At 31.1% G+C, this 26,167-nt stretch overlaps 1 protein-coding gene across 10 annotated transcripts in view; it reads right to left on the reverse strand.

The window, feature by feature from the left end:
* Window positions 1-26,167, reverse strand: part of LOC107449579 (muscle calcium channel subunit alpha-1) — a 201,325-nt gene that overhangs the window by 150,677 nt on the left and 24,481 nt on the right. The window contains exon 1 of one of the 10 annotated variants that reach the window (XM_087164836.1): window positions 2,020-2,156. The exons of 7 other annotated variants lie outside the window; for them this stretch is intronic. The gene's annotated coding sequence lies outside the window, so the exon portion shown is untranslated. Of the gene's footprint in view, window positions 1-1,301; window positions 1,490-2,019; window positions 2,157-26,167 lie in introns of those variants that run through there. 2 more of the 10 variants (XM_087164833.1, XM_087164835.1) reach the window with 2 other exon arrangements.

The following is a 26,167-nucleotide window of genomic DNA, read 5'->3' on the forward strand; positions in this document are numbered from 1 at the left end:
GACTAATAACAACATACAGAGACATCAGAGGGCAAAATAAACGGTCGATCCTGAACATATAATTTAAGAAACAGCATTTCAATAAATTTCCTGTTACTTTTTAAGGCAAATATGTATTTAGTCAAATAGTATTATTAATAAATGTGGAAATATTAAAAGTAATTTATAATATTATAAAAATTACTTTATTTCACTCTTGTTTCTTATTTTCTTCATTTTAGAAATGACAAACATATATTTTTTAAGTTACCATATTTTAAGTGATACTTCAAAAGTAATGCCTTACATTTCATCATTAATAGTTTTATTTTTAATTGTTTTTTTTATAAAAAAAGGGTCCACAATTAAAAATTTTACTATTTGCCACTGGACAAAAACAATATTCTCTAATTACGACCTACAGTAGTCTTAAAACAAGCTGATTTAAATCAAACAACGAACCCTGATTAGATAGAGACATCAAGAATACAGGGTGCATAGCTAGATTTTTCAAGAAACTTTTGAGTACTTTTTAAGCTCTCAAAAAATATTTTTAATCACTTTCAAAAAAAAAATCTTAATTAGTTCAGTAATAGAAATTATTTTTTCTATTGCTGAAAGTTCTTAATTTATGAACATAAAATCAATAAAATGCAAAAACATTATCACAAACTTCACATAATCAGTTTCTGACACGGCAAAGAAAAAAACTCTTTTTAAAAAGATAGAAAATTAAGCACTTTTTACGAACCCCAAATAAAATATTAAAAAAATACCTTTAAAGGCTTTTAAAAAATGTTAATCAAAAATAAGACCCTTCTCAAAACGCTTTGTACCTTTATAACAGCATGCAGGGTCCCCACCAAAATGTTTTAGGCCCCTATAACATGCCAGAATGTTTAAAAAAAAAACTAACAAATATCACAAATATAAAATAATTTTCAAAATATGCACATTTTGATCACCCCAAAAAACTCAAAACCATTCTTAAACAATGCAAAAAAAAAAACACTTTGATGCTAACCATAATAAATAATTTTCAAAACCATGGAAGTTAATTAAAATAATGAAATTAAATAAACATAAAGGTATAACAAACCAAAAGGTATGAATTATTTTGTCAAATTAAACAGTTATTAAAACATCTTTCAATGCCAAAGTACCTGAAATTTTCACGAGTACCTAAGACTTTCATTGGAACGTAGAAAAATAGATTTAGGTTGCCTTTTTAAGTTTTTCTGGTGATAAACTATTCAAAATATTGGTGTTTGCATGATAATTACTACTTGTACGAAAAAAACAAAATGAAAGGCACACTTTACCCGGTAGAACATATTTTAAAAACTGTATAAGGCAATGTTATTTATTCCCTGCCTATGCGTAAAGACGGTACTGGAGACATCTATTCTTGTTTTTTCTCAGCACAACAACATTTTACTAGCCAAGTCTGTCTTAGACAATTTCTCCAAGTAAAAATTAAGAGATATCAATTATATAAAAAATGTCATGCCTATTAGATGTTAAGGACAACACTCAAAACTCAATAACAGTTTTCAAATGACTTAATAATATGAATCACACACATTATTTGCAGTTATATAATAATGAGTATAAATTGGTAGAAAGATAGTAAACATGCGGTTATAAATGTAAGAAAAACTTAAAATTAATATTAGAAATTAGAATTAAAATCATTATAAACCACTTATCACCTTGTCAACAATATGATAAATCTAAATTATTATCTACAAAATATACATCTCACTACTTTAAATACTAACACTAGCGTATGCTTGCAACAAAAACAAATAGTTTTAAATAGAATAACAATAGTTTTAATGAAAAAGTTTTCAAACTTCAAAAGAAGGTAAAGAATAAAGTTCTTTCTAAATACAGTAGCTATATGGCCTTTTTTAACATATCAATAAATGACTAAAACAAATTTTCTCTTCAAACTTATCACAATAACTTATTATCACTAAAATCTTATGAAATGCAGCAGACTTGAGTTTAGAAATTAAATTATTTACTTATACTAACAAAATTATTTCTGAAAATATTGCCTCTCACAATAAACTATGTAGTAAACAGTTGCAAACTTTCTAGGGAGAAGTCGTGCAGGTTTGGATATCGAGATTTGTTTCCGTTTACTAACAAACGAAGCTTGCAACTCGGATTTACCGCCAAATGCGGGGAGATATCGATATTGGCGTGGCGATCGCAACGCTCGAATACGCCATCTGGGGGGAAACCAGTTTCATGTGTTTGGCCCTTTGCCCTTCCCTCTTCTCTTTTCAGTTGTATAGGAATGTACTACGATTTTATTTAATAAATGTACTTTTTATTTAATAAAAATATTTTTTTAAATTTTCGTGATGCTTTTCTTTAGAACTATGTTTAATGTAGTTTTCAGTTCCATATAGTTTTAAAAATTAAAAGATTTTAATTTACATGAAAATCAAGACAGAAACTAACGTATTTCCTTCCTTTATGACTCTCCACACGAATTATCGCTAAATCTTGTTGGGGAGAAAATTTTTAAAAAAAATCGCAGAAAACTACCAACTCGAAAGCTGTAAATCATAGCCACCCCTGGGCAAACACACACATCTGCATTTTGTTTTTTAATCTGTAAGTTTAAATTTTTTTTAAATATGTAAGTTTAAAATCTATTTGGCACCTTAGCGATTGTAGTTGATGCTACAAATCACGATACGGAAATATCCCCTTAGAATTTATAAATTATAGTTAGCTTTCATGAATGGCAGGTAAGTAGGTATTTAATTAACGTCGCACTAGAGCTGCACAATGGGTTATTGGCGATGGTCTGGGAAACATCCCTGAGGATGATCTGAAGACAGGCCATCGCAATTTTGATACGCTGAAAAGAGAATGGCTCTGTGGGGGAATTAATCATAGACTATGTTAACTTGAATCCATCACGAGGTACCTTTTGATAGATGAAGGTTGACATAGTCTAAGATTAATTCCCCCACAGCTCCTCTGCTTTGGTAGCCCGACGAACTGCGAGCGAAGTCAAGCACTTTACGGTAGAGCAGTTTAAAGAGGACCGTTACCACGCATTCTCGGTCCATACGCAGAGCCTGACTAGGGTTGGGGCATACTGGGCAGTTGCCCCGGCCCCTACATTAGAGGGGGCATCCAAATCGAATAGAAAGTTCATTTTACGTAACATTCTTTAATGAACTTTTTTAAAACAAAATATCAGTACAGCGTAAAATCCATCAGTTTTATGTTAGCTTCTTCATTAATCTATCGTATGAACACAATCTATATTTCATGGCTCTCTAAGGCGGAATTCAGCTAAATTTTCGCAATTACCATAGTCAAATTATGCCAATCAAAAGCCTGTATTTCTACATATAACAAGATGCGATATTTTTATAGATATACAGGCATCTGATGGTCTTAATTGAGTCATCGTAATTGCGTAAATTTAGCCGTAATGTCAGCAAGGATTTGAATTTTTCGCTGCTAGATGGCTAAGTTAACAATCGGAAAACTGCAATCGGCATGATGCACATAGAATTATCAGAAAATCAATAAAATGGACCATTGGATGGGAGGGACTTCATAGCTATTTTAGGTTCTAGTCAATTTTCTTGTTATCTTTTATGGGGGGGGGGGGAATTTAAATACATCAAAATTAAATACCTTTAAATTTCTCCATTTTAAATACCTTCATTAATGAAGTAGAGAAGCAGAGGGGGCCTCAATTACTCTAAGTCGGGCCCTGTCCTTACGCAGACTGATCAAAGTGCTCACCCTCCCGTTTACTGTAGCCAGTGATGCTTGACTTCGGTGTTTTACTGGTCTTATGAATGGTAAAATTACCCGTAACTTTAAACCCAAATCACATTAATAAAATGAAACTTCTTAGAATATTAAGCCTGTGAACACATCGCCTCGAAAGCATAACATAAACTGAGGGATACACAGGAAGTTATCTAATTTTTTTTACGGTTTTAGGAAGATGGTTATTGTTTATATTCAGTTAACCATCCATATAGCCTTACTGAGGGTAGCATTTCATGTTTTCTTGTAGATTGAGGTCAGGAGAAAGGACAGGTCATTCATGACCTGCACTCTTATTCAAAAATCCCTACTTTGAAGAATTTTCGTGTAGATGACGGCATTCTGTTGCTGGAAATTTCTTTGCTGATAAACAAAAAACTCCTTAACTTTTGAATATTTGAATGTAAAAAAAAAAATTCTCAAATTTAAATAAGGGATTTGCGTATGTAGTACTTAAAAAAAATATTGTTATACGTAATTGCATAATTTTCTGAAATGTTTTATAATTATCTGAATGTGAAAAATTCTCAAATTAATATTAAAAGTTTCTACAGTACAGTGCTAAAAAAATCATCTTCACGATTTTTTTCATATATATCTTCGCGATTTTTTTCAGTACTGCATTGTAGAAATCGCACTTCAGAATATTGGAATAATTATGCCAAGTTAAAAATAAATTTCCAAGCAGCCGTTTTCGTAAATTTTTAAGTATCTCAAGAATTATTATCGACCCATTTCATATCGAAAGGTACACTTTTCAATTGGAAATCGAAATGGGCTACTGGTGGCGCAAAGCAGAACTCTCTACTTATGGCGACACTTTTTCATGCTTTCATCATTAGTGAGTGGATAGTCATAGGAGAAGGAAATACGTTAGTTTTCGTCTTAATAATCAAATAGATTGAATTTTTTAATATTAGGATACTATATGGAACATAAAACTGTACTAAACATAGTTCTTAAAGAAAGCATCTTGGAAATTTTAAAAGATATTTTTGACAATTAACTGAGATAACACACATTTTTATCACCCCAAAAACTCAATGCATATAAAATAAAGAATTTTTAAAGCATGCATAATTTCTAAAAAAATTTAGATGATAACCAGTAGCAATCCTCAAATAATTTTCAAGACAAAAACCTAATTAAAGTAATTAAATTTTTAAAAAAACATAAGGGTATAACAAATAAAATAATCTAAAAGGTATGAATTATTTCGTCAAAATAAAGTCAGTTATTAAAACATCTTTTCAATACACATCAAACATAACCAGTTTAAAAGTTGCTGTCCCATATTTCTGCGTAATTCTAAACTCTTTCAATTTTATTGCTTAATTTAACTAATTATAAATACTAAACAGAGTTGGTGGTGGTCAAGCATATTTAGAGACATTCTGACTTAGAGTTAAGTATCAAAAAACTTAATTTTAACGTAGAAAAACGGATTTCGGTGGACTTTTTAAGTTTTTTGGTGATAAACTATTCAAATTGTATGTGTGTTTGCATGCTATTCAATCAGTATTTGTAGAAAAAAAATGCACACTTTTTACAAGAGAAAGTATTTATTTTAAAATATAAATAATGTAATGTTGTTTATTCTTAGTTGCTTGAAATACAAATTTATAAAAAGTTAGATTCACAAGGACCCTCTGAGCGCTTGAGGCTCCCCGGCACTGCACGGGGGTGCCCAAGCGTGGAGACGGTACTGAAATTTGGACATATTTTATATAAGAAAAAGAAATATTCTGAAAAAGCAGCAAAATTGGCATTCTAGGAACATTCCTTGACCAGTCCCACTTACAAATTAAAGAATAGAGCAAATATATTTCCATGAGTGAAATAGTTCTTATATCTATCGACCAACTTTGATTTTTTTTTCTACAAATTTTATACTTGACAATCTAATAAGAAACTTGTAAAAACATTTTTTTTTTTTAGAATTACGAAGATAGCCACGATTAAAAAAACATTTTTACTGTGGGTGCCCTTTGTTCATCAATAGTTGATCAATGACAATCAAAGACGCACAAAAACAAAACCAGCATTCATTTGTCACAAAATAACAGCTGCTTGCTGTTAAATCAGTTTTATACTAAACTATGAATGGAACATATGTCAATGATCATAACAGCTGTTGTTCCATCACCTCAATTGAATGAATAACAATAGAGGGGGGAGGATCGAATCGACTCCAGAAAAAATGAATGACATTTGTTATTGTTAAAATTTCAAAGCCATGATTTAGTATATTTCTTAAAAGTTATAAATTAAATGTCACTTAATGATTATGTTCCATCCGCCATATAAATTAATCAGCATAAGAATGTATGAAAATCTTTACAGACACAAATCTAAATTAAAATGGTGTAGTTGGAAAAAAATACAACAATTAATTTTTTTGGCAAAACCAGGAACATTAAATGGTTAATAATTTTTTCCCACTTTCCATTTTCTAATTATTTACGTCTTTCTTTCAAATTTCGCTCTTTTTAAAATACCTTTCATTAGATGTTAACTGAAAGGTTTATTTTTATTAAAACTATCAGAAAAGTTCGATTTAATAGAGTTATCTGAAGAGGCTACATTTCATTTACAAAAACTACCTGAAAAGGTTATGTTAGTATATATGGTGTTTTCAATACAAATATAAGCTCTTTACCTCCTCTACTTCCTGTTAGAAAGTATACAGTTGCTTAGTACAGCTTATTCTGAGAGGCGATACTTTCAAACAGATGATTTTGTTTTTGATAAAGAAACAAATTATATCATTTCTGAGCTCAAACCTTCTGTATTACATAAGATGCTCATGTAATCTGGTGAGTTTTAGGTGAAAATATGTTTTAGTTATTTAGAGATGTACTGTTAAATAAAATGACATGGTTGCTAGATTAAGAAAAAATTCGCTTCTTTTTTTAGCAGTTCTGATTTGACCTGTTTTTACTTGTTTATTACTGTTTATTCTAAGTGCAAGCCGTGCACCAACATACATTAGTGTTACTATATTGTTCGAGCAGCGTGATTAAGTTCAATTAACAAATTATCATTATAATTTGAATTTCGATACTGGTATATTGTTAACAATGTAAGAAGTGTCTTATAACGAATTTTTTTTTCAAATGACAATTCTTGCATCTTGAAATGGCGGGTCTCCAAAAGTCGATTCTTATAGTGATTCCTCTTTTAAATACAAATATTAAATCAGGTAACAAATACATGTATACAAAAAATACTACTCAAGCGAGTCTCAAAACACAATGATCAATGATCTCAAACCACACCATAAACAGTAACCCGGAAGTATAGACAGTCAAGAACTTGCAGCGCTCCCTAGCGTATAAATAACTATCTATACCAACAAAATCATCTTCAGAGCTGTCGTAAAAGCGGGGCATTTGTCCAGGGTCCAGCATTTCTAGGACCCAATAGGTACTCAAGACGATATTTAAAAAAATAATAATAAGAGTAATTTTAATTTTTTTAAATTTATATTTACCATTGAAAACTTTGAAAAACTTCCTAACTATTGAAACATTTTGGATAATTATTTCAACGATAAAAATTTTAATGATAGAAAAATAGCATGAAACTTGAAAAAAAAAGAAAGAAAAACAAAAAATGCTGAGTTTTTTGTTCTTAGAAATAAATAAAGGAAAAAATTATATAAACTGATTTCCGTAAATTTTCCAACAAAAGTTAATACGAGAATGGACTCGCGAAATACTCAGTTCCCCAAAAAGTCTAACGTCGGAGGTGAAAAGGTAATATTTTACTAAAACTATTTTAAACATTTATACATTACAATCTGAAAAAGTTTAGTTCACCGATACCCTTTGAAAGGGTTTTGATACTCTACTACGACAATCCGTATTTTATTATAACTGTTTATCAGGGTTATATTCTACTAAAATTATCGGAAAGGATTCTATTCTACTAAGACAATCATAATGAATCATATTTTACAATAACCATTTGACAGAATTATATTCTACTAAAACAGTCTAAAGTTATATTTTAAGAAGCGGTTTTAAAGAATTCTGTTTAAATAAAACCAACTTAAAAAAGTATTTTTTACCAAAAGCATTTGAGAAAGCATAAGAAAAACATAAAAAAATTTTATTTTACTTTATCGGCACAAAGTAATCATCATTTTACTAAAAATATTCCCTCAAATTTTAAAAGTTCTCAAATTCCACAAAATTTAAAAACTGGGTAATGTGAAGCTTATTTTACAACGAACGATAAACTTCTTAATAATTAGTCAATGCAAAATATTGTGATCTTCATTTTTATCGAAACCACCAGAAAATTTTAATTATTTTCCTGAGGGTTGCAGAAAATTAATTCGTAAGATCAAACAATATATGACTTGAAATAGAATTAAGAAATTATGTAAAGGCGGCTTTGAATAAATTTTACCAACCCACCTTTTCGTTTATAGAAAATTTAGCGAAATTTACATTCAGAATACACATTACGTCTGTAATGATTCCTTAGAGCTCAGGAGTTAGAGGGTTCGCCTTCTAATGAGGTGAACCGGGTTCGAATCTCAGCGATGACAGGTCGATATGAATTCCACACCCTGCTCGCGCCGACCACAGTGCTGACGTAAAATATCCTCTGTGGTAGACGGATTCAGAATATCCTCTGTGGTTAGAGTCCCCTTGTCGTCAGGCTAACCGTGGGAGGTTTACACGGTTTTCCACTCCATGTAACGTAAATGTGTGTTTGTTTCATCAAAGAAATCCTCCACGAAGGCAAATATCTCCCAATACTTGATCTCGGAGTCTAGATTGATTTCAAAATTACAAGACTACGGAGTTGAGCATTAGAAGTCTTAAACCTAAATTGGGTCGGCTGTTCAACAACGGTTATAAATTAAAATCATTCATAAGAAATGTTATGAAACATTACAATACATTAAACACTATTTTTTTTTTTTAGATTGTAATTATTAATTTTATTCTCAAGAGCCCTGGAGATCTCTTGCGGAATTATACAAATTTGGAGGTTTGTGGCTATCTTCATCCCCGGCATTACGTTTTTCCAGAACTGAAACAAAATAATTATTCCACGAAAGACTCAGTCATCCTTTTGAACGAACGATATTGGAACAATTCATCTTAATTCGTCTGCCCCACGAATCTGCATCGGCGAAAAAAGAATCACAAAACCAATTTTTTTGATCAAGAGCCAAGTCCTTCCCTTTGCAAATTCTCTACATTTTACATATTATTCAGAATACACGTTTTGACTGAGTTTATTCAGGCGGCATAACTGAAGGGATCTGTGTTCAGACACAACAATCACGTATCAAACTTTTTCAGTAGTGGAGCATCTCTGCAAATTTTAAGTTGTATCTCGCGGCAGCTATATACTGTATATTTAATACAGTGATGCCAACTTTCCAAAACTACCCACCAATGTTTATAGAGTTAGCGTTTAGAAAAATTAAACTAGCGCAATTATAAGGTTTTTAAATTAGTTCCATGTAGGCATACAAAATTATGCTATTAAATAAAAAAAATTATAAAAAAAAGCAGCATATAGATAGTGGAGCAATTGAACCACTAAACATTTTTGCTCACAACAAAATGTATACTGGTTGATGAATATTTTACTTTATTTCATAACCGTCGTTGAACAGCCGATCCAATTTTTTGAGTTTACGACGACAAATGCCCAACTCCGTAGCCTTGTCATTTTGAACCTAATCCAGAAGACAAGGAAACTCCTGGATAAAATGGAAAATTTGGCTTCGTGAAGGACTTTCCAATGGAACTAACCCGCATTTGTGTTACATGGAGAGGATGGCCACGAGAACTTCCCATGGTTAGTCCGACGGCAAGGGCACTAACCCATGATACGTCTACCACTAAGGATATTTTACGTCGGCATTGTGATCGGTCCAAGCCGGAGGCGGGATAACGAATAGCCATCGCTGGGATTCGAACCTGGGTTCACCTCATTGGAAGGCGTACAATCTATCCCCTGAGCAATCAAGGCTCTGATGAACATTTGAGTTAAACTCTTTCCTAGATGGCGATAAAATAAAGTCTTAGAATAACATAGCTTGTTTGAAGGAAGATGAAATAATTGCTTTCCTTTATTTCTTGATTTTACCAAACCTTTCTTTTATTCATTCCTTTTCAAAATATTTAAGGAGTACAAAAAAAGTTATAGTAGATTAGTTGCGAACTAAACAATTTTATAACTCTCGATAGTTGCGAGGATTATTTTAAACAGGAACATAAAATTATTTTAAACAGATAACAGAAATTCTCAAAAACTGTAACTCTTCTTACTCAACAGATACTGTTATCTCGTCTGTAAAATTGAAAGTGGCCCAGGAAATAGGACGCTCGCCTCCCAATGAGGCGACCCGGGATCAAATCCCAGCAATGGCTAGAATTCGAATTCCGCACTCGGCTCGCACCGACCACAGTGCTGATGTAAAAATATCCTCAGTGGTCGACGGATCATGGGTTAGTCCCCTTGCCGTCAGATTAACCGTGGGAGGTTTTCATGGTCTTTCTCTCTATGTAAAACAAATGCTGGTTAGTTCCATCAAAAAGTCCTCCACGAAGGCAAAATTTTTTCCAATACTTGATCCAGGAGTTCCTGCCCTGACAATTCAAGTTTCAATAAAAAGAAGAATGAATCGAAATTTTATCGTCAAAATTATAACCATAGTCCGACTAACTAGAGTTCTCAAATAACAAATGCAGTTCTCAGTCTGGGTTACAAGGCACATTACATTAGTTTCCTCGATGCCAGTTTCTATCGTTTATCGAAAGAAAAAAAAACTAAATATATCGCCATACTGTCATTTATCAATACATTGTTTTAGCAATCAGAACAATACAAGTTTTATTCGATAACATCATTATCATCATAATTGGTCAGACACTCCAATGTGGGCCAATGCCTTCCTCTGAAGATTTTTTCATGACGACTTCCGACTTATCTTTAATCTCCAATTCGTTTCATTAATTGCAGGAAAATCAACATTCCTCACTTTCTTGTCCCAGTGGGTCTAAGAAGCAGTATCTTTTTTATTGTATTGCCATCACTCACTAGAATCACGTGGGTCATCCAATTCATTCCATTTATTGTTATGTATTTAATAATATCGTGTTGCGTTTATAAATCTTGTACAGTTCAAAGTTAATATCCTTCCCCGGTTATTTTTTTATTTTATAACGGTCGTTGAACAGTCGACCCAATCCTGGGTTTACGACTACCAATGCTCAACTCCGTATGCTCGTAATTTTGATCCCAATCCATAAGACAAGGAAACTCCTGGATCACTACACCCAGACATATTGATTTGTTATAGAAAATCAGACTTTGTGACCCCAAAAGATTTAGCGAGAATCAGTCACCATTTACTAAATGGGGAGACTTCGCCGGGCGGGGATCAAACCCACGACCTCTTGGACAAGGGCCCAGTGCCCTACCAACCAGGCTATCCCGTTTATCCCGTTCATTTAAACCACCAAGTATACTCCGCAAAACTCAATAAAAATACTACCGTAATAGTTACCACTATTTACAAAATATACCGTCATGTTGCCACAGGAAATTTATCGTAAATGAAAATTTCAATCAATTTCAAACTTAAATTTTCTCAAATTTCCACTGAAACTGTGTCCAATACACTTTAATATTATTTCAATATAGGGTGGTATTGCAAAGTTTATCACCATTTTATGGCCATTCCAACCATTCTCTGATTAAAAAGAAAATAGAAATAATAAAAAAAATTAAAAAAACTAAAGTTTATAAATAGACTTAAAAGGATAAAATAATTTTATATTTCTGACAAACCTAAGGACTAAACTAACGTTGGATACATCAATTTCGAAAGACGCGAGAAATTTTAGGTGGATAATAAAAGTTTATTAATAAAGTGATGAAACCAACGTTTTTCGTTTTAGGTTCGACTAAAATAAGAATTGAATATATATTATAGGGTTGGAAAAAAACCGTATTTTTTTTCAAAAAAAAAAAACCTCAAAAAGTCAGGGTTTTTTTAAACCGGGATTTTTTTTTTGGTTAATTTTTAAAAAAAAGTTAAATGACTTGTTCAGCCCCAAATTTAAAATAATTAAACCATTAAAAAAATATTTCACCGAAATATTTTTAAGTATTGATTCACTTTTGTTTATAAATATTTCACTTTCTCAAAAATGCAATTTGGAATTTCATAATTCACTTTTGTTCATAAATATGTGAACAGGATACAAAAGTGCAACTAAGGATATTAAATATGCATATTTATTACTTTACAACTCCACTTAACAAAAAAATAATTAACAACTAAATATTTTTTAATATTCTCCTTAATTGTTTGTATACATAGAAATGTCGTGATTCAAGATTATTTAAATTAAGATAATTATTTAGAAGAATACAATTTGAAGCAGTAATATCAATTAGGGGTGCTAAAATAAACATTTTTTGCTTATTATTAATTGAATCAATACATATTTCAATATAGATGAATGAAAAATTTAATTTTAAAATTACAATAATAAATCTATAATTGCACTCTAATTCACAATACAAATTTATTTATACACTATTGACCTAAAATAATTCTAAAATTAAACTGAAAACATTACATTTAGAAAAGCACCTTTTGACTGTAGCTAACAAAATGTATTTAACAAGTAGCTAAAAATAAGATGCGAGGAATTCTTTCAATAATTAATTACATTAATCTAATTTTAAAAACTGCTGAACACAAGTTGTTTATTTTATTTCAAATATTTTTACGGTAACTTAATTTGAAATTTGCTGACAATCAACGGATGGCAAGTGTCTTTCCTTCCTTCCTTCCTTCCTCAATGGCACGACAGCCTCGGGTGGGCCCTGGCCTTCTCAATCAACTTCCTCCAGGCCTGTCTCTGCCTGGCAGTTGTCTTCCAGTTTGAGACTTTTAAGACTGAAAAGTCTCTTTCCACGCAGTCGGCCCATCTCAGCTTTGGTCGACCTCTGGGCCTTGATCCGATGGGCTGAGCCGAAAAGATTATGTTTGTCGGACGCTCTCTGTTCATCCGAAGTGTCTTTCACACTGGAGAAAAACTGGCTCAGAAGAAATTATTTTTTCAGCCCAAATGGGAGGAAACATAGAAAGAGAAATATCTAAACACTTTTTTTTAACCCCTTAACGATCGGTTAATTTTCAAGAAAACGGTCATAAAAGTGTCTATTTTGCCAAATACACGTATTTGATTAATGCTAGTATCTAGTTTAAAATAAACTAACTATTTACATTTACCTTAAAAATATCCTGGTACTGCTATATGATGTGTAAAATGAGAAATAAAATGCAAAAGAAATGAATTAGTTTTATTCTTATTGGCGCGTTACTACTGAACACTCCAGCCCGGAAATTTCACGGGAGCGAGAAGGAAGGGGTTAAAAAACAATTTATAGTTCCAATCTAGTTAAAATAATATTGATTTCTGAGCTATTTTATGTATAATTTTTAAATAAAATTTAAAAGCAACAAAAAAAAATTCAAATTTCTTTCACGTATTTCTTAAAAAATTTTAAAAATTCGTTTAATATTTTATTATTAAACATTAAAACTTAATTTTACAATTATATGAAGAACTATTAAAATAACAATTTTTATTAATACCCCATAATTAACAAATCACATACTAAACATATAAACAACTAAAAACACATTCTCTATTATAAATAGAATAGGTGATTTTTATAATCAAATAAATTTTTATAATCAAGTTAATGCTCAAACAAACTCTAATAAAATTATATATAAATTTAAAAAATCAATAAATGTTTTTTAAAAAAGTTAATAAAAATTGTAAACTTTCTGTTTAAATTTGAGTTATTCTTATAATGCCTTAAGGTTAAACAATTGTATTGTTTATTTTGTCCTGTTTCTTTGTGACCAGTTTCTTTTCATGAAAATATGTTTCTGGAAAAAATAAGTTTCATTCGAACGAACCCTGACAGATACTTTTAGAGAACATAGATACTTTTGTGAAAAATCATTTCTGCCTTAACATTTAAATGGGGACATTTCCGCATCGTGATCTGTCGCGCCAACTACAATCGCCAAGGTGCCAAATAGATTTTAAACTTGTAAATTTGAAAGAAAGAAAAATTTTTTTTAGATGTTTGCTTGAGGTGGCTTTTTCTTTTCTTTTCTCTAAGCTTTGGACATGTACCCAGGTCGCCATGGACCCTTTACCATATACAGGGGCGGACTCAAAAATCCCCCCCCCACAATTAATTTTTTTTATTTAAAAAAAAAAAAAAAACTGGGGTTTTTAATGCTAGTCTTCTCATTTATTTTTTTCATAGTGAACAATAGAACAAACAGTACATAAATAATTCAAGTATTCAACATCTTTAAATAATAAATGTAAATGTGTTTTTTAGAAACTTTGGCAAATCTGTCAACGCTTCAACATTATTAATGTTTACAATGAAACTATGACGAATTTCGTTTTTAATCTTTTGGATTATGATTCTTGAAACAGTGAAGAACATAATTAGATGGGAAAAAAATCGATTTTTCCGACCTACCTAGGTGTATATGCCCCCTTAAATAATTTTTAAAATATTTTATTTCTTTGGCAAACTATTAAAAAAATTATTTTTATTTTCAATTTTTTTTGGGGGGAGGGTCATGGCCCCTATGACCCCTCTGCTGGATCCGCCACTGACCATATAGCCCAAAGCTTGACTACTGATCCGGCTCCAACCCAGCCTAGGAACGAGTCCGGCCAGGGAGTAGATTTGAGGTGGCTACGAGTTATACCTTTCAAGTTGGTCCCTTTTTGGGATGTGTTCTTTTTATTATTTTTTATTATTAACTTTCTCTCGAGCCACTGCCCGGAAGTTGCCATGACTTGGCAATTGTTCTACCACATATCACGATACGGATTTAAAAATTGCAGATTTTGCTTCTTTGAAATGACACAGATTACCAGTAGTAATTAAACTCAAAAACGTAAATCTTTTTCGGGTTTTTTGTTCCTTTTGTTACAATATAACTGAAAGAATTTATATAAATAATGGAAAATTTTATTCGATAAAATATTTTTTTTTAATAAAAAAATAATAACCGCTTGGCCTAGTCAACCCTCACTATTGTAGGGTAGTGTATGATAAACTCATCGGCGGTTAGTATTTTAAGTCCTGAGTGTAAAAGCAGCAGTTGAAGAAGAATGGATTATTTGAGAATGAAATGAAGAGGTGGAATAGCCGACGTAATAAAGTAGGTACTCTCCATCGCACATTTTATTTGGAAGCGTTTGTCTTGAGCAGAGAAGGGGAGGGGGGAAATCATCTAAAAATAGGCAGCATTTTTGGCACCCCTCTATCCCTGGACCCGTCTCACTAGAAGAGGGAGAAAGAACATCCTTCCACATCACTCTCTCTCATCCCACAAGATCGGAATAAAAGAAATGTTCTCTTTTGAAAAAGGGTTAGTTTCTATCCATGGAAAAATTTTGCCCGAAACTTTTATTATTATTCGTAGTGGACAAGCCTATTTTCGTTTAAATGTACCTAGGATAATTTCACGTCTTCCGTATATTAAGAAGAAAAAAAAAGGATAAATTTATTAGAAAACAGTACCTTTAAAAAAAAAAAAAACAGTAAAAGTGCTATCATGCCAGTGTGGGCAGTTTAAATCATCTATTATGATACATGATATCTAAAAAAGAACATAAGTTGAAACCAACTGAATAATTTTTTTTTTTTTGAAAATTAAGAATAAAATATATTTAATAAATATATTCTCCACTGATATATTTTTTAAAAAAAAACTGATTTCATTGGTAAAAAGGTTTTAATAAAAAGAAATAAAAAAAGGGGGTGTTTGCATATTAAAATATTTTAAAATGGACTAAAAATATTTAAAAAAAAAAGTGGTTAAGGGGCCGTTCAAAAAGTACGTACATCCCGAAGGGGGGGAGGGGATTCGCTATTTTGTACGGTTTTGTACGATGGGGAGGGGGTGGTATTATACAAAGTACGTACACTATAAGCATACACCAAATTTAAATTTGACTTTTTCCTACACACTCCTTAAATAAATATTTAATTTTATTTAAAACAGAATTATTTTAATTTTTATGAAAAAGGGGGGTAGACTAATAAAATGTACGTACTCTAAGGGGGGGGGGAGTAAGACCTTATGTACGGTAATGTACGAAGGGGGGGGAGGGGTTTAAAATTTCTCCATTTTTGTGTACGTACTTCTTGAACGGCCCCTAACACTGGATATAGTGCCCCAAAATGTTTAAATTATAATTTTCCGGAAAGTGCAAAAAAGTACTTAACCGAATTTTCTAAATGAATCTTTTCGATCTATTAAACTGTTAGTGAACCGAAGTGTTTCTATACATTGCTTAAAAAATACATTGGAATCAATAACTCACTGGTAATATGAGAGGCATAAATATGTATTTGCTCAGTCTCGAATTGAAATAATTTCTTAACTGTTAGACATTCGGTGTGATTTTTATTAAATTCAGCGTCAAACATACATATCATTCGTCTAGATAACAACGACTATGTTCCGCCCCTTCCCACACTAAGTTCTAAATAAAGATTAAAGCTTTATTCGGGGGAGGTTGTTAACTTTTGATATTCACATTGGGCTAATATCACATTTTTTAAAACAATTAACCCTGTGGCAGAATTTTTTAGAACTCCTATTACTAATGTCTTTCTGCAAGATACTTTTAATAATAACAAATATAGATATTACTCATTTAAAATAAAAAAAACGCTGTGTTTACAAAAAATATATATATGTAATTGTTTTTAATTGAACATGTAATAATTTTTCATTCTAATATTATGGTTGATATTCTCGTATTTTGTTGGGGGGGGGGATTGCACAAATTATTTCCTCCTTCGCATTTTGTAAATAATTATCATAATAAAAAAATTAAAAATCATGAAATCTGCAGAATTTAAAAACAAAGGAGAAATCAATACCACTAACAGCCAAAAATTCGTTACAATTATTGCCTTAGAATGCCCTATTCAAATTTTCACAAAGAAAAGTAAGTTGTTTAAATTTAATTTGAAACCTATGGAAATTGTGATTTAAAAAGACGATAGAATAAATCAAAAACATCTCAGTTACTAAACAACAAAAAATATTATGCATAATCAACTTAAATTCAAACTTTTATTTGAAATGCTACCAGTACCAATTTATCATGAAGTAGGGGAGAGTGGGGTCAATTGTAACAGGGTACGATTGTAACAGAGCAAAAATTTCGAGTGTCGGGTTCTAGATTTGGTTCCTAGGTGGCGCACAAGGTGTATTTAATAAATCTACATGTGCACCCCTGCTGGCAACCATTTTTATGTACTTTTGAAAGAATTACATCACAAAAGATATTTTCACGCTACGTAAGTACTTTTTTTGATATTAGAATATTATATTGTAACAAAGTAATTTTGTTAATTAAACAAATAAAAATTATTAACTGAATATGTAAGTGGACACCTTAATAACCATTTCAAAAAAAAAAAAAGAATAGTTTTGTTAATTAACTAGCATTGTTTTTAATAACTGAAGCTGAAGTGGCGTCTTGGGGACAATTGTAACAATAAGTACAGGGACGATTGTAACAGCTGAAAATAAATAATCTTATGTTTACAAACCATTACTTAACTCTTTAAGAACCACCAATAGTTTCCTATATCATTTATATTATGTTGCATGTGCATTAGTTTATTTGTCACCTTTCACAGCATAAATTAAAATTTTTAACCCCTTAAAGTTAAAAGTTTAACCCTTTTAGGTCTCTGCTCATTATTATTTTTACTCCTAAAATATCACTACTATTTTGATCAATAAAAAAATATATCACAGCTATGATAATATGCATAATTAACTATGTTTTAGTTGAATTTATGAACTGTTACAATTGACCCTGTAAGTGGGGTCAATTGTAACAAGTGCACGACTGTCAAAAATTGTTAATAACTAATATAATAACATTTAAAATAAGGTTTTTTTTCCTAGTAGAGGATAGTCTACTTTACTCGTCTGTCAATTAATACTAATAATATATTGGATTCTTTGTTAGTTAAAAATAGTTAAGTAAAAAATGTTACAATTGACCCCACTCTCCCGTATACTAAAGAGTAATACCTCGATTTTTATGCAAAGATTATGCGAGAATTTCTGCCGTATGGGCAAGAACTTCTGCAGAACTCCTTCACAGAAGCTATCATTGCAGAAATTTCGAAAAAGTAGAGCCTTTTTGAAAATTTCTTAAGACACAATCTCGCAAGCGGTTTTTCTTCTTATCTTGTAATATTTCGAATGTAATCTGCAGTTGCTTTAATTATCTGCGGCGCCGGACAGTTTCCGCTACCGGGGCCGCGAACAACTATTTCATTTTCAGTGCCGAATATTTTACTTAATATAATAATGTAGAGTCACCCGCACCAATACATCATAATAAAAAATTAGAATTATTTCAGCTTTTTTAATTGGGTACTTCAACTCGAGAAGAAGTGAAATAATTAGGTCTAACCATGTGATTGAAATCAGATTTAATTCGGTACCTGTAAACGTCGTCAGGCGTGTGTGTCTTCTAAATCGACAGATGCCACGATTTACCTACGATGACGTCACTTGCAGGCATCAAATTATGTAGGCCTATGTCTTTCAGTTTTGTCCGTCGATTAATATTGATTTATTGATTGTTTACTTATTTCAATCCGTATGACAAACGGATATTCAGCTAGTGTAGACTTCATGCATACATACTAGTGTTCCATATACTAAGCATTTAATTAAGCGTTAAAAAAAGCTCTTTATGCATTATAAAAACCTTTCAATCACTTATATGGGTCAATTTTGACTACTATCAAACAGATTTTACATAAAATCCAATAAATAGCCTACCAAAATAAGATTTAATAAAGCATTCATACACTCCAACTTTAACGAAATTGTTAGTTTCAGAAAATATTTTTCTAGGTTTGACAAAGATTGGGTTTTCACATTTTAATAAACTTATATCGAATAATATCTAGTTAGCCATGCATTCGCAAAAAATCGTACGAGCCGCTGCCACCACCCCTGTATTGGGTTATATTTGTCGGCACAAATTGTTCTACTCTAAGACAAATTAAACAACGGAAATACCTCTGAACACAAAAAAAAATCCTTTCTCATAAAACTCAAGAAGACCATCTCCGAGTCCAGTTGAATCAACTATAGAGAAAGAATCTTAAGTGGCTTCAGCTGAGCCAGAAAGAGGGAATTCAATATGTTTTTACTCATTTTCATTTAATGTATCTTTGGCTGTCGAATAAATGCCTTAAATTTTTAGATTTTAACTTTTTAAAATTTCTAATGGCAGATTGTGAACAGTTACAGCGGAAAACAATAAAAAGAAAGAACACAAAGTACAACAAATAATGTTAAAACAGAGTTTATTATTCTAACATATATCTAGCCTCCCAATAACTCTCGACGAGAAAAGTCTTGCCTAGAGCAGATGATAAAAGTTTTGTGGTATCTCATACATACAATATGCATACATACAATATGCATACATACTTGTGTATATATAGCACAATAAAGACAAAAAGGATAAAAAGAAAAATAAGAGATAACGAAGAAAATTTATAAGTTTTATTTATGGCCCATAAGCTGAAAATATATAGAACTCATAAAATAAGTTATAAATATAGAGAAAACGTAAAAAGATTAAAGATTAATGTAAAGTAAAGAAGAAAATTATTAAAATATTCAAAAAAATAAATGAATAAAAATATATATATATATATTAAAAAGCCGGAAAACAAAAAAATGAAAAGATTCTTTCATTTTTCAAAAAGAAGTTGACTTTTAGAAGTAGAATTGTTTGTTTTCCGACTTTTAATATAATAAGAATATATATTTTTTTTAGATATTTTACTTTAATAATTCTTTTTCTTCTCTTTTCATTAATCTTAAAAATTCTCTTTGTTTTCTCTATATTTTCAACTTTTATATATATATATACAAAATAACGCGAATGTTTAAACGTTTTCCGTACCGCGAAATATATATCGTCTAAATGACGATAGTAGATTTATTTATCGAAAAATAGCAAATGAATTCTTCGTTATAATGTGAAAAAATAAAAAGGAACTTCTTCGACAGTCAAAGATAAAGTAGACATTTTCGATAGTTGGTTTAAATTTAGCAACATACAAGCAGCGGGGAGAATAGAGCTAGAATCGCCTTTTTCAAGAAGCTGCAATACCGAGAACAATGAGAGCTTTTTAATTGACCAGCTCATCAGATTTCGAGATAAATTCTGGAAGAACAGAATCGACGAATATATATATATTACAGTCTAGTTTCACCCGATGACTGTCTACAATCACAAATTAGCTTAGGTGAATGATGTCCAAAATATTTGTTTTATCCGATTTGATAGTAATTTATTAATTTATTCGTTGATATTATATTTATTCAATATTTTAATACCTGCAGAGGATAGATTAGAAGAGAAACATCAGTGTTCAGAGTATCGGTTAAATGCATACTGGGAAGTGGCACTTAACCTTGAAAAAACAATGATGTAGAGCATACCGGGCAAATGCAAAACGGGCAGTGGCACTGAACTAGACCTTATATATATTTCGGACATTTATTAAAGCAGCTATGTGGTTGCAAACATTTTCCGTTGGAAGTCAACAACACCCATTTCCGTTATTCACATTATGACAATTTAACAGCGTATTGTTGATTTGTAGTCCGTATCGGTGTTATTCAATAATAACAAGAAATTATAAAATTGATTTTATTTTTGACAGGAGCTCGGCTCCCAGTTTGATGTTTCTAGGACATCCACACATTGAAAAGATTTAACCTCGTCAAAAATTATTTCTTCGTCTTTTACACGCACGCGTTGGTGGAATGTTTATTAAAATTTCACCACAGAAAACGATTGATGCTTGCATATTCATCCAACACAGAACCAAATTTAAAATTTAAACATACTAGCTAGTCAAAAAGTGGTCAAAATATTTAGTAACGATAAATTTGAGATAAGATAATACAGACAAATTCTACGTGTGTTGGTGAGAAAAAGATAAAAAAATTTTATTGTTACCAGACACAAATCTACAGTTGAAATTAGAGTACCTGAGTTATTCGGAAAATGATCGAAAAATGGACTAACAAGATATTATAGTTAGTGATAAAAGACTGTAGCTATAATGATACCAATGAAACCAACATCGCTACCAGGCATAGTGTTACAAAAGGAAATTAGAGTCCACTGGCTAGTTGGAAAGTGATCGAAATTTCGATTACAAAATTTTCCCATCACAGATCCGAATGTGATTTAATAAAAACTGTATTAAAAATAAAAGAAACGTTTTTAATAAACTTGGCAATTTAATTATGAAAATAGTTTTTTTCCTTCAGACTATTTTAATTGGAGTTTTCATATGCAAAAATGATTCAGGCTAAATTCAAAATTGACTATTCTAGATAGGAATCACTTCATAAAAATATGAACAGTATAATAAATGAAAAAGTAGTTTTTAAAATTCTCATCTAAGTTAATTTTGCTCATTAAAATATATTTTAGAATAGTTCTAAAAAAGTTAAACAGAGCATAAAATTAAGATACAGTAACGATCACCGTATGAAAATTTAAAAATAAAAAATTAATATTTCAGTAAAAAACCGAGCTCAATTAAATAAGTACTAACAAAAAAATTTTTAACAAAAAAAATACTCTTTCTGCGGTATCCCCAGAAGAGAATTGCCCCAAATATAAGATTTTTGTAGAAGAAAAAATATCGAACTTGTAAATTTTTATTTTTGTCCTTCAAATTTCATATACTATCATTTAATTTTCATGTTTTATGTACAAAACATTTGCGTCGATTAGAAAAATGTTGCATTTAAGTGCCCGGTTCCCAAAATTTTTAAATAAATCTCATTTTCTAATTTTGATTTATAAAGTTTTTTCCTCAGACATGAGGATACTATTGCCATCTTTTTCCATTACATCGTTATCATAAAACAGAAAGGTTTTTGAATTATCAATACTGATCATTTTTTAAAAATTAAAATTTAGTTTATTTACTATTATTTTTTAAATATTACCGGCGTGAAGCGCAGATGTCCACTTTCCCTACCCTTCACGGCTCTGCACACTAAAAAATAAAATTTTTAGTATGCTATTTTAAAATAGAAAAGAAATCCATTCTATTCATTTCTAAGTAAAATAAGTCCTTCAAGAAACTTTGCGCTGTCTGTATAACTGCGGTTAAATAATTTCAAATACAACCTCTTTTTGTTTTAACCCATCAAATATATTGTTCAATAAAGATGTGGCATACCCTCGGCATTCACCTTCTAATGAGTAAATCTGGGATTGAATCCCAGCGATGGCTGGTCAATACAAAATCCGCACCCGGTTCGCACCGACCACAGTGCTGACATGAAATATCCTCAGTGGTAGACGGATCATGGGTTAGAGTCCCCTTGCCGTTAGGCTCACCGAGAGAGGTTTTCGTAGTTTTCCTCGCCATATAAAGCAATTACGGGTTTGTTCCCTCAAAAATCCTCCACGAAGGCAAATTTCTCCCAATACTTGATACAGGAGTTCCCTTGCCATCTTGATTGGGTCCATAATTATAAGGCTACAGGGTTGAACACTAGTAGTTGTAAACCCAAAAAATTAGGTCGGCTGATCAACGACGGTTTCAGAATTAAATAAAAAAAAGTGGTTTCAGGTAACCTTAGAAATACTAGTTTTGTCACGTAGTCCACCCTTGCTACAAAGATCACGTTGATAATTCGAATAACAAGATCATAACGAGAGAAAAAAATAATTAAATATCCCAGAACACGCAATAAACAGCTTTTCCGATTAGAGCTGTAAATTAGCAAACATCGTCAATATTAACTTCACAAAACTGAATGGTTTATTTTAAAACAATGGCTAAACCAATGAGAAAACTAATTTTTTTTAATTAAAAAACTAATTTGTTAATTAAAAGCAATTTGTTTACTCCATTTAGCTTTATGTCGAATGTCGTTTACCCGCAATTCGATATGCTGACACCCGTATTCTTTATTTTACGCATAGATACCAAAATTCTTGATGATTCCATCAAAATAGCATCATGTTATTTCAGTACGATTTATGATGGTCCAACATTATTTGATGGTTATTATCATTCAGCATTTTACAGTATGCATTCATGGTTTTTGGTATACCCAAACTTCCATCATGCCATGGTGGAAAAAACATACTTTAATACCATGATGGTTAACCATCAGGAGAAATTTAACTCTCATGGACCAAAAATTCACGATGGTTCCATTTATACATTTCCATGATAGTTTAATGGGAATTTTTGTTGTTTCTCAGGAATATACCATTAAAACAATCGTTGTTTTTTAAAGTTAGACCATCACAAATCAGTCTGAATTCCTACACTATACTTAGGTTATTTACCATCAAAAAATAGAATGGCTCATGATGGAATTATGAATGGTTACCATCAAAATTATGTTGTTCCATCAATGGAAAACCATCAAAAATTTTGACTTGTTGGCGTTTCGGCGGAAATTTATCATAACAGCAGAATTCTCGTAATACGCCTCATATCGGGTTATTTTTACCTATAAATTTATTACTTTGAAATTATTTGAAACTTATAAATTTATTTGATTATTGTTTACCCTTGAGACTTTTATGAATTGTATTAAAAGTGCAAATATATATATTTTAATAAATATAGGTATTCTCGAGTAAAAAGTGTGTAGTTTTTTCTAGATATAGTGATAGATTATCATGCTAGCACCCATCATTTGAATAGTTTATCACCAAGAAAACTTAAAAAGTCAACCGAAATCTGCTTTTCTACGTTAAAAGTTTTAAGGTACTCAACTAATTTCTCTAGATATGCTTGACCACCAGCAACTGCGTTTAGTATTTAAAATTAGTTGAATAAAGTAATAATTGAAAGAGTTTAAAATTAAATATGGGGAGAGCAACTTTTAAACTGTTTATGTCTGATGTGCATTGAAAGATGTTTTAATAACTGACTTTAATAGTGTGACGACATAATTTATACCTTCTGAATTTTTTTTATTTGTTATACCCTTATGTTTTCTAAATTTAATTATTTTAAATAGCTTCTTGGTTTTGAATAATTAAATTTTTTTTGTGAGGATTGCATCTGGTTAGAATCTTAATTTTTTTTTTTAAAATTATGCATAATTTAAAAATGCTTTATTTTATGGACATGAAGTTAGTAATAAAAAGTTAGGGCAATAAAAAGTTAGTTCAAAATATTGCATATCTTAAAAATGCTTGTATGTGAAGTTTTTTAGTTTGATTTTAAACAGCATGATATGTTATAGGGACCTAAAACATACCTGTGCCCTGCTAGTTTCTACTGCATTAAAACCACTGACATTTTTAAATGAATCATTTATCCCTATCTGTATTGGATTCACGGCCCACAACTCACAATACGAAACGAGCCTCTCTGATTTTAGGAGCACAAGATCACCTGGACGTAATCTTAAGAGGATGCCGCCACACCGCAGAAGAAAATTGTTCGTCGCAAATTCTCCTTCATTACTCATTTAAAACTTAAAAGAAAGAAAAAGTTCAAACAAATTCCAGAGTCATGTAGTTTCAACTGCTGAAAAAAATACTTCAAAATATTAAAATGCAAAGTTTTCATTTCTATGTTTTAAAATTTTCTTTTCTGTATTTGAAACTCTGTGGCTTACTCTAGGTTTGTCTCAACTCACTTTCACAAAACTTTAAATTTTAAATTAGTAATGAAGGAGAAAGAGAATTTGCAATGAACATTTTCTTACACGGTATGGCGTCCTCTTAACACGGTATTATCGCATTAGATCTCACATTTGAGTGTATGGACGCTAGCTGAATTTGAAAAAAATATTGAGTAGTATTTTAGAAAAAATGATATTCTAAGCTATTTAAAGAAACAGACATTAAAGTAAACAAAAGCTTAAATGGGCAGGACACCTAAGTTTGGATGACTACCATAAAGATCTTCTTGGCCAAACCATCTGGTACCCAAAAAAGACCAAAGTTTAGGAGGATTAATTTTATTTTATGACCGTCGTTGAACAACCGACCCAAATTATGGTTCACGGCTTCTAATATCCGTACCCTCATAATTTTGAACCCAATCCAGAAAACAAAGGAACTCTTTGATAAAGTATTGGGAGAATTTGCCTTCGTAGAGGACTTTTTGATGGAAAACCCATATTTGCATACATGGAGAGGAAAACCACGAAACCCAGCCATGGTCAGCCTGATGGCAAGGGAACTCTAACCCATGATCCGTCTACCACTGAGGATATTTTACGTCAGCACTGAGGTCGGTGCAAGCCGGGTGCAAAATTCGAATCCACCAGCTGTCACTGGGATCGAACCAGAGTCACCTAAATTGAGAGGCAACAGCTCTATCCCCTGAGCCATCACGGCTCTGAGTAGAATTGATTGCCTAGAAAAAGATCTGAAAACTATAAGGACCAAACTGGAACAATTATAGCTAAGAAAAGGACGGCATTGATTAAAATTCTGAGGAAAGCCAAGGGCCACCCAGGGTCGTCATGCCAGTGAAAAAGATTAGTACATACGAACTCGGAAGAGTTTCTTACTCCATCTGCCGGTTCTGAAGGGGTTATTTTGACAAATTTAGTTTTAAAAAATGGCAAATTCCTCAAAAATAAATTTATAATTATCAGTCCAAAATTTCATAAAATTCCCATTGAATTTTGAGGAATTACTCGCGGGTCTAATATACTTAACTGAACCAGGCACCATTTTCTCTAACTGCTTAAATAAAATTATTAACATTACTAAAGACTTTTTTTGGGTTATCACTAATAATCAACCGATTTTAGAACTTATTAAACAAAATAAAATTAAATCTAATGTGACTTTTTATTTCCAAGATCTCTTCAATAGCATTCCTCTTTGTAAACTGAAACATGGTTTTTTGAGTCATTACTATGATTTTCAAAGTATCCTTCATTGCGATTTTGATTATTGGGAAATTCTAATTAATTTTGGTCTTTTTAATAATTATCTTTACAATGGAAAACATATTCTTGTTCAAATTGGTAGAATAACACAAAGACCTAATTTTTTATCACTTTTAGCTTACTCAATTTTACACTATTACAAAAAAAAAAAAAATTCTCTTAATATTGAATTTATTTTTTGAGTTATTGATCATTTAATTATCTTTAATTTTCAAAATTATTTAATCTTGTTAAATAATATTTAACACGAGGAATTAATCTTGCCCCTGTAATTATAACGATAAGATTAATTTT

This window comes from Parasteatoda tepidariorum, chromosome 5 (genome assembly GCF_982258835.1).
Source record: "Parasteatoda tepidariorum strain Cologne lab strain chromosome 5, Ptep-v5.0, whole genome shotgun sequence".
NCBI classification, from domain to species: domain Eukaryota; kingdom Metazoa; phylum Arthropoda; class Arachnida; order Araneae; family Theridiidae; genus Parasteatoda; species Parasteatoda tepidariorum.